Source organism: Nelusetta ayraudi, unplaced genomic scaffold, assembly GCF_046127955.1.
Source record: "Nelusetta ayraudi isolate G7.1 ecotype Tasmania unplaced genomic scaffold, CSIRO-AGI_Nayr_v1 ptg000022l, whole genome shotgun sequence".
Lineage (NCBI taxonomy): Eukaryota > Metazoa > Chordata > Actinopteri > Tetraodontiformes > Monacanthidae > Nelusetta > Nelusetta ayraudi.
This window is the reverse complement of record NW_027466072.1, coordinates 1,547,501-1,560,368: the sequence shown is the minus strand read 5'-3', so window position 1 is coordinate 1,560,368 and position 12,868 is coordinate 1,547,501. Positions and strand designations below refer to the sequence as shown.

At 43.3% G+C, this 12,868-nt stretch overlaps 2 protein-coding genes across 2 annotated transcripts in view; one reads left to right on the top strand and one right to left on the bottom strand.

Annotated features, from left to right (window-relative positions):
- tnfsf10l (TNF superfamily member 10, like) overlaps positions 1 to 12,868 on the bottom strand; it is a 319,815-nt gene that overhangs the window by 173,201 nt on the left and 133,746 nt on the right. The window lies entirely within an intron of this gene.
- Positions 1 to 12,868, top strand: part of shroom4 (shroom family member 4) — a 54,630-nt gene that overhangs the window by 8,826 nt on the left and 32,936 nt on the right. The window lies entirely within an intron of this gene.

Here is a 12,868-nt window from a genome sequence, read left to right as displayed (position 1 = left end):
TGGCGTGGATGCCAGTTTTACAGTCTGACTGCAGGCACGGATGGAAAAAAAAGTTTCTATTTTTTCATAAAAGCACAGTGCACATGTATCAATCTCACAGATGGGTCATGGAGTGGAACAGTCACGGCTCCACATTAATCGATGGAAGGGGGAAATGTAGTGAAAGATGTATGACGTGGGAGGGACAGAGGGATGGAAACATGAGTCGGGTGGAGGATGACGGTAGATTAGGGAGGATAAAACGGTGACTGAACAGCGCAGACCGAGACAGGATGTGTCAGACATGGAAATATGGGGGGGGGGAAGTAGCAAGACGGTGTGACAAAGCAGAAACAGGGGAGGTAGGGGGGTCGTCCCAAGTTCTTTTTTTCCTTTTTTCTCTTTTTGCTGCAGGCTGAAGTTTGGATAATAGATGGAGGGAGAGAGAATAGATGAAAAGATTCGAGAGGTTGTGGGACGGGCCAGCCAGACAGGAGCGAAAGGTTTCAGATATCTGGAAACATCTGCCAGATTGATGCTTTCCTGCTTTTTTTGTCCGTCTCATTGTTCAACACCTCACTCGTTGTGACATAAAACCTGAACAAACCCCCACTTTAACAATGTTTCTGCTTTGTGACGCATATTTGCTCATTAATTATTTATGAAGTATAGATTAACATGTGGGTGTTATTTTTTTGGGGGGCTTTTTGTTTTTTGTTTTTTTACCTGCCTTAAAATGATTTGACAGAGCCGTACTGTTTGTGTGGCATTCGTTGCAGAAATGACATTGTCTCTAAATAGATGACAGCAGAGTGGTTGCAAAAATAAGATTGGTAAACAAAGAGGCTGTTTTGAGAGAATTACATTTAATTAAATTAAATGTGTAACCTTAAATATCACACAACCACATTGTTTGTAGACTTGCTGAAGTAGCCACCCACAGTGTCACTGTTTTTCTCCATTTATCTGCTCCATAATAACATCGGTGTCACTTTTTCACTAAATCCTGCAACACTGCTGACTGCTTAATAAGCTCATAATTGTTCTGGGAAACACATTCCTGCTTCTTGGATTCAAACGTAGTAATTAGTGAGTATTTGCTTTTGTCCTGATATTCCCACGCTGCAGTTTAAAATCTCGAGTCTGATACCGAAATGGCAGTCGTGTGCAAGTTGTGCAGAGTTAAGGAAGCTGCTTTCAAATATCTTGACTACTGTTGTTGGGCAGTAATGGCATAATTTATCATTTAGGCTTCTGTTTATCTGATACTTTTTGAGTGTGGTGTCACCGTCTGTAAACACTAGTACATCTCCCATATGTTGCAAAATTATCTTTACCAAAATATCTTTTCAGCCTGCAGCTTTGTCCACTTTTTGAACACAGATGTTTTCGGAAGTGAGCTGTCTGTGTGCGAGACTGAAGAAACACTCATCAGTCAGCTTTTTGGAAAAAGAAAAAATAACAGATGTGGATCATTAAAACTAGGAAGTTTTGATTTGAAAAATGTTTTGGTATCTAAAATGTGAAGGAGCTTCCTGCCTCGAGACATATGTTTTGAAAGTTGTTTTTTTTTTAAATATCAATTTTGGCCTTATCTTTTTCCACTGTGATAAGTAATAACCACAATAAAAATAGTTGAATGGAAGCCCAAACTCTTTAGATAACTAGCAAAGCAGCCTGAGTCCATCAGAAAGCAAACACACACACACACACACACACATGCTATTCTTTCTGCTGGCTTGGGGGAGGGCGCAGTCATTTAGTGCACTTTAAGAAGTTAATGTTTCACCCCTATTAAGTGTGTGTTAGAGTGATAAAAGAGGTACACACATGCACACACACTCGCACGCTCATGACACTGATGGATCAATCCGGTTCACCTCAGGTCCCACTGGCCTGCTGTCCTTTTAACCTCTGCTATTGTCAGCACTGGCCACCGGATCTAATGGCTTCCATACACGACATGACACACCCAGCCAGGCCTCTGTGTGTGTGTGTGTGTGTGTGTGTGTGTGTTGCAGTGGCATTGGTGAGTGATATTTTCACATATACATAAATGCACCATGTCACGAAATTGCTTTTTTTTCCAAGCCAAATATTAATAGTTAATAATAATAATAATGATGATAATGATAATCATTAATAGTCAGTAGAGATAAAATATGTTTTTTATTGTCAATTTCTCTATATATCCAGAACATACAGATGGACAGAAAATACATCATCATTTCCTTCCATTCCATTCACTTTTTTTCCCAGAAGAAAATATCAACGTGCAGTAGTTTTATATAATATATATACTATAATAAAGACATTCTAAAAAAATAAACACCTATTGGTGTGTTAGTGAGTTGGGCCATCATGAAGGTGCTGAAAAGTGCAATGTAAGTGTAGTCCATTTGCTATTTTTTAGCATTTATGTACACTGGGGATATTGGTAGCGCAATATAGTGACATCTTTTTGCGGATTATAACCTAATGAACAATCTAAGTAGGGTATAATAGAATGTAAGGTGTCAGTATTGGCTACTATTGAACTGTAATCATGGTAGTTGATATTCCTCAGATTTAATTTTCATAATCTCCCCCAATCCTTCTCGCTGAAACCCCAGCACAGAGTGTTTTCAGTGTGTCTGGGGCAACCAATCAACCTCACAGGAAGCGACTGAGTGCCTTGCTGTTGCTAAGGAGATTAGCGTGCCTGCTGCAGTAGTGGCGTTTTTTATCAGAGCTGGGAGGTATTTTTGCACTTAAAGAAGAGCAAAGGACCACAATGTGTGCTTTCCGCAGTGAACATCCTGTTTCCTGACTGGCTTGTGAGAGAAGTTAGCTAAGCTATCGTCATCTTTCACACCAAGAGGAAGCATCGAGCCGTCGCTACCTGGCAGTGAAATAATGTGATTGGTCTGCTGTGCCTCCCCTCTCTGAATTATTTCTTTGGGCTTCACCAGATGGATGTATCAGATAAATCCAATGGATTTTTAAAAAAAAATATTCCATCTGGCTTGGAAGATTACTGATTTATACACATTTATCACATGCAGTATAGTAGTACAACAAGAACTTTTGACAGGAGGAGTAGTTTCCACAGATGTTGGAATTTTGAATTTGGACCCAAACCTTATCTCAAGTCTCATTAATATGGGCAGCTTCTTTTTTATGCTGTCATTATTGTTGTTATTATAGTTTTGAATCACTTAGGTGAAAGATAATGTGTTGCCACATGCTATGTTCCAGTCAACTCATTTGAATTCCCACACTGGTTGATACTGATTTATATTTTCAGTCATCAAAACTAATTAAGATTTACGATGTGTTGTGTTTTTTATGTGAATACAAATTTCACATTTGTTTTTGAGCCTTCGAGGATAGTTTGTTCCTAGCAGCTCATGACTCTATTAAACTAACTGAAGGGGAGCCTGTTTTTGGGTTGTGTCATGGCAACATTCACAAACCCACAGAAGACTAATGAGTTTGTGTTGTTGTGTCCTTCCCAGATAATCGACAAAGTAGTCCTTGTGCATGTGTGTTTCTATGTGTGTGCGATCACTTGAGGATGAGGCTCAGTGTCGCCACCGTGTCTCTGTAGCTGACGGGGGGGACGTTGTGCTGAACTGACCGTTTGAATGTGCCATTTTATGATCAGTGGATCTAGTTGATGAGTGAGTGTTGGAGAAGGTTTGACAGGGTTTCTTCAGAGTCAAAGGGGGCGTGAGTGTTGCACTGCTGCGCTCCCTACTGCTAAGCTCGTGGCTAGTGGAGCTTTGATGTGGCTGACAGCCCAGAGTGCGCAATGAGGGGCTTATATTTTGACTGATTAAGTAAGATTTGGATGGTATGACTGCAGTTTAAGGAGGTAGGAAGGTCTTTGGTGCAAGGTGCATTTTGCTCTGGATTTCCTAAAGATCACCTGTCAGTCAAATAGTGTTGACAGCGCAATGACGTTTCACCCCTGTTTCCGCTATGACCCCATACAGCCTCACTTGCGTCACTCTAGCTAATGCTTCTTCTTTGGGATGCCGTTGTACTTGATTGCTGGTGTGTGTGTGTGTGTGTGTGGGGGGGGGGGTGGTTGACCCTAACGTAACCCTAACTGTAACCCCAACCGGAAGTCCCATTCCGCGTCTCATGCAATCACATTCGCACACCTTCACATCATCTAGTACCATGCCAAGTTTCGACTGGATGAGACATTCAATGATGGAGATACAGCCCCGTAAAGTACCCGTAGCGGACTTCGTACTTGCAAAAAACTCCCATTCATTTCAATGGGTGGACTTCAAACACAAATATATCGAGAACACAGTGTAACCCTAGCCTTAGCCCATAACCCTTATTCTAGCTCTAACCCTAAACCTAAACCTACACTGTGGCTGGACCAGAAACAGCTCTTCAAGTCAAACATTTCTGTGGTGACAAATGACCTTTAATATCCAACTAAAAAGTAAAAGGAGGCCCCATTGAGAGGCTGACAGCATCACAACTGATATTAAACCCTCAATCTTTCCCTTGCTTTGTTTGTACTGTCTCAATTTACCACCTTCAAATATGAATTCAGCACAAGACTTCTGCTTTTGTAGGCACGCGTCCAACAGTGTGAGTCGCTTGTCAAGCTCTTTGTTACTTCGACAGTGTCACAGGCTCCTTTTCAATTTATTCGGCGCCCTTCGTCGCTGTTCTGTTTTTCTGTCTGCGTGTGTTCCAGCCAACGGCAAAACACTGCACCGTATATCCACAACTGCTGGCAGCTCTCCAGGCAAGAAGAATTACACTTTTTTAAATTTAGATGTGAAACATTTAGTTTCGACTTGGCTCTGTGGTTGATAAAACACACAAGCGAGGAGACCCACCAGAAGGATGCATCATTTATTTTAAAAATTGCCGGAGACGTGCTTGATTAAAAAATAAACACAATTGTTTAGAAACATTAGTGTAGTCAGAAAAGTTTTTATTGCCGCTGGTGAACCTCAATTTTTCACAATGTTGGTTGGACATATGAAGGTTGGGACTGTTTTGTACAGATAATCTAAAAAGTCTAAAAAATCCATTAATCCTGGAGCAACTATTTAAATTACATTTTTCTGCTATTTAACTCTACTGTGTAGCTTAAGCGGATATTAAGTTGCAGTCAGCAATCTAATGATTTCAGATAATGTACGTACGCTTAACTGTCTAGCTATCTGGACTTCGTCTTAATTTTTTTCCCCAAAAACTTTTTGTCTGTAAAAAAAAGAGACCCTCATCCTCACTGACTGCAATGTCTAACTGTATATACATTTTTTTTGAAGAGAAGTGGATGTTGTCGTTGTCTTGCATAGGACGAGTTATGAAAAGTCCACAGTGTCTCCTGTGTCTCAGAGCTGTGTGTGCCGATGTCCAGGGGCAAACCAGTTGGGGGGGGGGGGGGGGGGGGGGGGTGTAAAAACACACTTGAGCATTCCTTCTCAAACTAAAACAACTGACATACTGTTAACCTTAGCGAGGGTATAAGCAGATGTGGACTCTCCTGTTGGATCTGATCCACGGACCTGGTCTGTGGTTTCTGTGTTTCTGTCGATTCTCCTGTGGAAATTTTGGGCCGTTGATCGGATTGAATGAAAAACATCCCGTTCTTCTCTAGCTGCGTTTCCATGACAGTTTTTCCCAAAATAAAAGCCATATTTCTAAAATTTAGAGAAGGCACAATTGCGATTTGCAGGTGTTTCCGTTGAACGGTGTGAAGCAAGTCAGCCGTAATTCTCGTAAAATCTCGTTTTTCCAAGTTAATGTGTTTACATTATTACCAATTTTTATTGCGATATTTAGGTTTTGCGCAATTCCATGGGTCATGGAAACGCAGCATCTGCCTACACCTTTCCTCCTAGTAAACCTCCGCCCCACCACCACCACCACCACCCCTCCCACCCCCCTCCCACACTTCCCTCGACATGCCAGTATTGAATTTGATCCAACTGTGTCAGTGACCAGGGGTCTCCACCTCTCAGGGGCCTCAATGCTGCGAGTTCACCCGAAGAGGTTCTCCTCTGTCTGGGGCACCATTGTCTAATTTCTGCCATGTAATGTGTTCATGGAAAGGCCTTTTAAGGACAGCGCAGCTGGTTGCAACGTCAGGGGATCAGTGGAGCTCGACAGCGGCGGCGGCGGCGGCGTGTATGCAAACAGTCATCTGGCTGGTGCTTCTGGTGTGAGCGTGGGAGCTTTTTGCTTTTTTCCATGGCTGCCGTTCCCTTCCTCCCGCCGCGATAAAGAGGGCCTTGTGTGAGCGTGGGTGTGAGGAAGGGAGGAGAAGCTCACAAGGCCCCAGACTGGAGGCCAGGGCTTGGCCAAGGCTGTCCAAGAGCATTTTTCCAGAAGTTGTTTTAGTCGCCTAATTTACCATGCGTGCATCTGCCCGCTCATTAACGTGCCCTAAAAAGAGTGAACTTTTCAACTGGATATGAAAGGTGTCTTGCTTTTTAGTGTGAATTTTGGAAGATTTGAATATAAAAACCCCAGCAGTGACAGCTGTGGTTTGTATTAGCCCGAAAACTTTATTAATCATGCATAAAGTACCCTTTGCAGAGCAGGAGCTTGGAACCACATTACTTCTTTGAATGCCCTTCCAAAAAAGAGCCTTTTAGCTCCAAATTATAGGGACATTCTTTGCCCAAAGCTGGAACTGTGCAACGTGTGAACGAGTCTTTCGAACGAGGCGCAGCGTCACAAAAAGACTTGCTCGTCTCGGTCTTGTTTTATTGTGTGAAGTGATATGCAGTGGATTCCGCTGCTTCCTTCTTCTCTTCGCGTGCAGTCACACCAGCAGTCTTTAATTGAATTGTAGTTCGTTTGCCCGGAAAGTCTTCTTCTTAACCGGCCGTATGCGGCCCGTTAAGCTGTACAGTCCGGCCCGCCAAATTTGAAGAAAAGATATTAATCGTAACTCATAAAATTGCGGTGTTTCATCCATTTCTTTAGCCTTTTAAGAGTCATTTCAATAAAGAGCTGAATACCGTGGGGCATCAAAGACACTGATTTTGTTCATTTTTCGATTGACATTAAAGCAACATGTTTTCTCCATATCCCATGATATATTTTTTCCTCCTATGAGGTGGCTCACCAAAACACTCCATCCATCTGCTCCTGCTCCGGCCCCTCTATCTCATTTTGGAACCAATTGTGACCCACCAGCCAAAAGGTTTGCCCCCCCCGGGCCTAGTGGGTCACATACAGAGGCCCTTTGAAAACTGAAGGCTTCAATTATTTGTTCCATTTTGTTTTTCATCCTCACATGATTGTTTCAACTCCTCCCAATGTTTCAACTCCTGCTGCCTGCTGCCCTCGCTCGTGGAGAACCAACACCGTGCAGCAGTTCCTCCTGACCTAGTTGCTGAGATTCAAACACTACGTCAGTCACACGGGTGACCACATGCACGGTCAGTGCCTGCAGTGGAAATGAGGCTGAATTAAAATACGATCAAAACAGGAAATGTGGGCAAAACAGCTGCTTGGAGGGTGATGGGAGGCGCTGGCGTCTGGGTTAAACTTTAAAATTGTAAATCTCCTAATTCTGAACTGTCAGTATGTGCGTTTCCATGACACCTAGACCCCTAGCAAAACCTAAATATGGCAATAAGAAACTGGTCATGGAAACACCTCAACTTGTAAAAAACCTCTCTAATACCACTAAAAGGTTTTGACGCTCTCATGACATATCCATATAGAGTTATATCTCAGAAGTATCATGGAGACAAGCATTCTTAAAAGCAAACAACATGGAAATGCAGATTTATACAAGAAATGTTGTACCTCCATCCTCCTCTAAGTGGGGTCTCACAGGACGAGATTTTTATGAGAATTGCGGCTTACGTGCTTCACACCATTCAATGGAAACACCTGCAAACCGCAAATTAGAAATATGGCTTTTATTTTGGGAAAAACAGTCACGGGAACGCAGCGAGAGAAAAGAATAAAAAGCCTCGTCGACGCCAATGGGGAGCGTGTAGTGTAGCTGGTGTCCAGCAGGGGGTCCGCGGGGTTCCCCTCCCCCCTGGCCCCGACTCCCTACCGGACAGGCCTTTGTCCTTGGGCCCCTCGCATAGCTGGGGGTGGGGGTTTCCAGTTGTAAGAGAACATGTGTTGACTTGTTGAGTTGACGCTTTCATTCTAGATCCCCGACAGGGCCGACCGTCTGTCTGGCGCAGCGACGCTCCCTCCACACTTTTTATACTTGATAATCCCGTTAAGGTTGCTATCGCCTCCTCTTGAATCACCACCCCGCCACTTTGTTCTGCTCTAAATACTGCCGAGCCAACGGCCTGGAGGGGAGAAGCCAGTGCGGTGGAGGGAATCAGGGCCAAGATTAAAATACCTGCACGGTTGCCACATTAACCGCCACATTGGGATCCACAATAAACTTTATTTTCCTCGTTTGTAATTAATCGATGATGTTTCACTGCAGCTCCACGTTATTCAACTTGCTGAGGTCACTCCGTGGGGGAAGCTGCATGAGAACCAGCTTCTCCTCACTGCTAGAGTGTTTCATGATGCGAGTTGAAAATAACAACTTATAGTTTGGAGGGTTTTTTTTTTTTGACATCCAGACGATGATGTCAGACATCAGTCTTAGGACAGAGGGCCGATTGTTTGTATCCCTGCGAAAGTTAAATTGTTGTGTCTCAGCACAGTCACATAAATGACAGCTTGGTTTTTGTGGACCGTCTACTCTTTTTCCGCACACACACACGCACACACACACACACATTGTTAATATTCTTTAGGCTAGAAAAGGTCCTTTTAATAATGAGGCCTTATTCTTGTTGCAGGTCTGCTGACGTGTGTTTGTGTCAAGTGATAGTTCAGGGATGAGAACCTGTGACCAGCATGGGGCTGCAGTCAATGAGGACGGCGCCATTCACACACACACACACACACACACACACACACACACACACCGGCACATCTGCACATGAGTGCCATGAAGTCACCCAACAGAATTTAAAAATAGAAAGGGTGTGTCAGAAGTGTGTGTGTGTGTGTGTGTGTGTGTGTGTGTGTGTGTGTGTGTGTGTGTGTAAGCTCACAGAGAAGGCTTTCTTCTCCATCTCTCCAGTGCCAGGGACCTCACCCTGTCTGGACTTCCCACCCACACACACACACACACACACACACACACACACACACTAATTCCTCTTCTATTTTGCCATTTTAGCTCTTTATCCTCAGCTATCATCAGCTTCATTGTCGTATCCTAAGAGTATTGTGTATAGTGTGTATCTCACACAGCCGTTGTAACGGTGTCATTGTACTTGAGAATTTAGTGAGGTGTCAATGCCCAGTGAAGCTGCTGAAGGTGCGGAACAGTCAAATATTAACCAGAGTGGAATGAAACTAAACTAAACAGTGGTATAAAATTGCACCTATCGCTACCTGAGGAAGATGTTTCTGACTCATGACTATTGAGGTTGTGTTCAGGCACCTCATCAATTCACTGGTCATCTCTGTACTTCCTCTTATTCTGAAATATATTCATGCGTTTGCTAACTTTTGGTACTTTTTGTCAGCGTTTATGTGCAAACTGTTTTATGGAAAGTAGCAGTAACAATACTGGTTGACCTACAAGAACAATCACTTGCCTAATGGGCAATGCTTCCTGGAATCTTCTCTCTGTCGTTCTCCTGGCTTTTGTGTACCTCCCCTTCTGGTAGAGACATAGCGCCACCATTCTGTGATGTATACAATAGCTCCGGGATGCGTTATCAGCAAAAACCCGATTGGCCACTTGCTGTTACATTGCCCAGTTTGAAGCAACTCGCGGCGCCTCTGGGACAACATCCATCATCTCACTTCACAGAAGTTCTGCAGTATGTGCGTGGAGCTGTTTGACTTGGGGCAGCACATCAAAATCTTCATCAGTCCATCAGTCAGAAATTTGCTGCCCCCCCAAACCCCCCCTGCTTGTGTGATGTTGCGTCAATCAATAAAAAAACATAGTGTGTGATCAAGGATAGTTTTCTGTGGGCACTGCTGTGCTGCAGATGATCTTTCAGGAGGACGGCGGCCCTGCTGTCTGTCTTTGTCTCGGTCTGACTCAGACACACACACACACACACACACACACACACACACGAGCGTCTGTCTACTCCGCCCCGTGATAAACTCTCCTATTACACACTCAAATTATGGTTCTACCTGCTTAGTGGGGTTAAGTATATAAAACACTCCACTCCTGGTCTGGGCCTCTCTCCTTGCTCAGCATCCTCTACGTTTTACTTTGCTTGTCATTTTAACGTTACATCTTGGAGAGGTCACGTTCTTGCATTTTTTTTTCAAAATATTTTCTGTTCTGTCTCTTTATATTAGGGCTGTATTGTTTGGTATTGTGTCGCTACGTTATTGAATTAAACGTAGCAATACGAGAAGAATCTGTCATTAAGTGTGATTGTGTAGCTGTAATTTGAAAAACTTAGTTTTTAAAAAGTCATTTCTCGTAGCATGACAAGCTGTTGTGGGAAAAAAAATAAATCTGTGTCAATATTGCCAATACTAACCTTGGTTTTACTTGGTGTCGGATCAGCGTGGAAATCAGTGGAGATATGGCTCAGTCTCTCTCAGTCTATTCTCACCTCATCCTCATCTGCCTTTTCCCTGGAAGCAACATTCCCATTTTGGAGTGTCATTTTTTTTTTTGGATACATTCTTTATTTATTTTTTTTTAAATAATCTTTTGAAATATTAATGGAATTTAATCCTCATCCTGTTTTTTTGTCGGCCATATTAAAAAACGAAAACTGACTTAAAACACCTGAGTTGCTCTGAAGCTGTGAGAGGAACAACGCGGCTGATATTAGACAGACTTCAGAATGAAAAGCTGCGATCAGTCTGCACAGTCTAAATATGGCAGGTTTCCCCCCGTATTGATTGTAGCAGTAAGACAGTAGGAGTCCATATTTCAAATGTTAACCTTTGAAGCCAGAATCCCTGACAGCGTTACGAGCAGGAGGACGAGGCAGAAGCCGCGAGTTGAGATGTGAGACGTTTGAATTTATGGTGGGTGGAGCTCAGCGAGCGGAGCTCCCTGCTGCGCGCGTGTAAAACTCAAAAGGCGTAAAATCACAGTGCGTGTCTGTGTGATGGGTTTCTCTCGCTCGGAAATGAGTGAATGATGCAAAGGGCAGGCGGGTCTGCTCTGCATTTGAACAGTCAGGAATCCGGTCACAGCAGAATCTGCTTTCCACAGCAGTTTAGCCAGACCATGTGGGAATAGATCACAAGTTGGTCCTTGATTTGGAAAGAAATCCTGACTGGAAACTGGAGGCTGAGGGAAATGGTGCTGCCGTTAATATAGCATTTTAGACATCGACATGGGTCAAAGCCTTCTGACTTTATTTGCAGTAAAATCAAAATTCAATGTCTTGATAGCAGGTTACTGGGGTAAAACCCAAACATGTGTCACTCAATTTAGAATAACCAACCAGGTGCAAAAAAATAACTTTCATTGATTCAATAATCATTCGTTTTTGAGTACCTACTCTTGCTCAATTTGAAGGGAGACAAGCCGCCTTCTGCTGAAAAGTGAAGCCTTAGTGCTTCAACCTTGTCCCAAATGAAAAGATCCATCATGGAAGATTTACAGCGCAACACGCAGGTGTCGGTCAGAAGCAGTGGGGTTTTTATACAACAATAAAAACTCTTTAATCAGGAAAAGTACAATCATCTCCTGTCTGAATATTGTGAGGAAGATGATGCTGTATTTCTTTTAAAGCTGATGTTATAAAACACATACATATGCTGTCGTGTGTGTGTGTGTGTGTGTGTGTGTGTGTGTGTGTGTGTGTGTGTGTGTGTGTGTGTGTGTGTGCGTGTGTGTGTGTGTGTGTGTGAGACGTGTACACTACCAGTCAAGAGTTTGTGTACACCTTCTTTTTTTAGCATTTTTCTTTCATTTTAATGAGTATTTACACAGATTCTCACTCAGAGGATCAAAACAATGAATGTTTGAAACACACACTACCACAGTCAAAAGTTTGTACACACCCTATAAATGTAATGTCCTTTCTTTCATTCTCATGACTATTGACATTGCAGTGTCTCACCGAAGGCATCAAAACTACGTATGAAACACACATGGGATTATGTAGGAAACAATAAAAGTGTAAAAGTGACTCAAACACGTTTTATATTGAAATTCTTCAAAATAACCACCTTTCATAAAAAGCATGGTGAGTTATTTCACTACTTTGCTGCATAATTACATATATCTTGCTCATGTATTTGATGTCTTCGGTATCTATCTGCAGTGCAGAAAGTTGTAAAGATAGAAAAGCATTGCATGAGAAGGTGCGTCCAAGCTCCAGACTGCTCGTGCGTGTGTGCGTGCGTGCCTCCGTCTCGCCTCTTCCCTTTGTCTCTCCCCTGCGCGCTCACATGACCCCTGCAGTCAAAGCTGCTTGGGCTCGTCCCCGCGCAGCTCGTCAGGTCCAGCGTGGGGCTGAAAGAGCTGAAAGCAGTGAAACATCCCAGCAATGCGTGAACAACACACACAGGCCTCACCACTGTGTGACCGTCAGCCAGCGCTGTGGCAAACACACTCCCATCCAGGCTGTCTATTACGCAGGAATGCAACGGCTTTTCTGTGGGATGTTGTGTGTCTCAGCCTCTTTTTTTTTTTCGGTGGGGAGAGAGGAGAGATGCTCTCTTGGCCTCCGTTGCCATACAAGCAGACACAGTTGCAGAAAAATGCCTCTAAAAATGGCTTTTAAAGACTTGGCAGCTTCCAAAGGGTCGCCCAGCCACCCCTTTTTTTTTTCCTTAAATCCCTGTGACTTCTTCTCTTAATGTGAAAGCTCCTCTGTTAGCTCTCTTTCTCTCTCTCCCTCTCTCTCTCTCTCGCATCTCCACCAACTGACTGTCT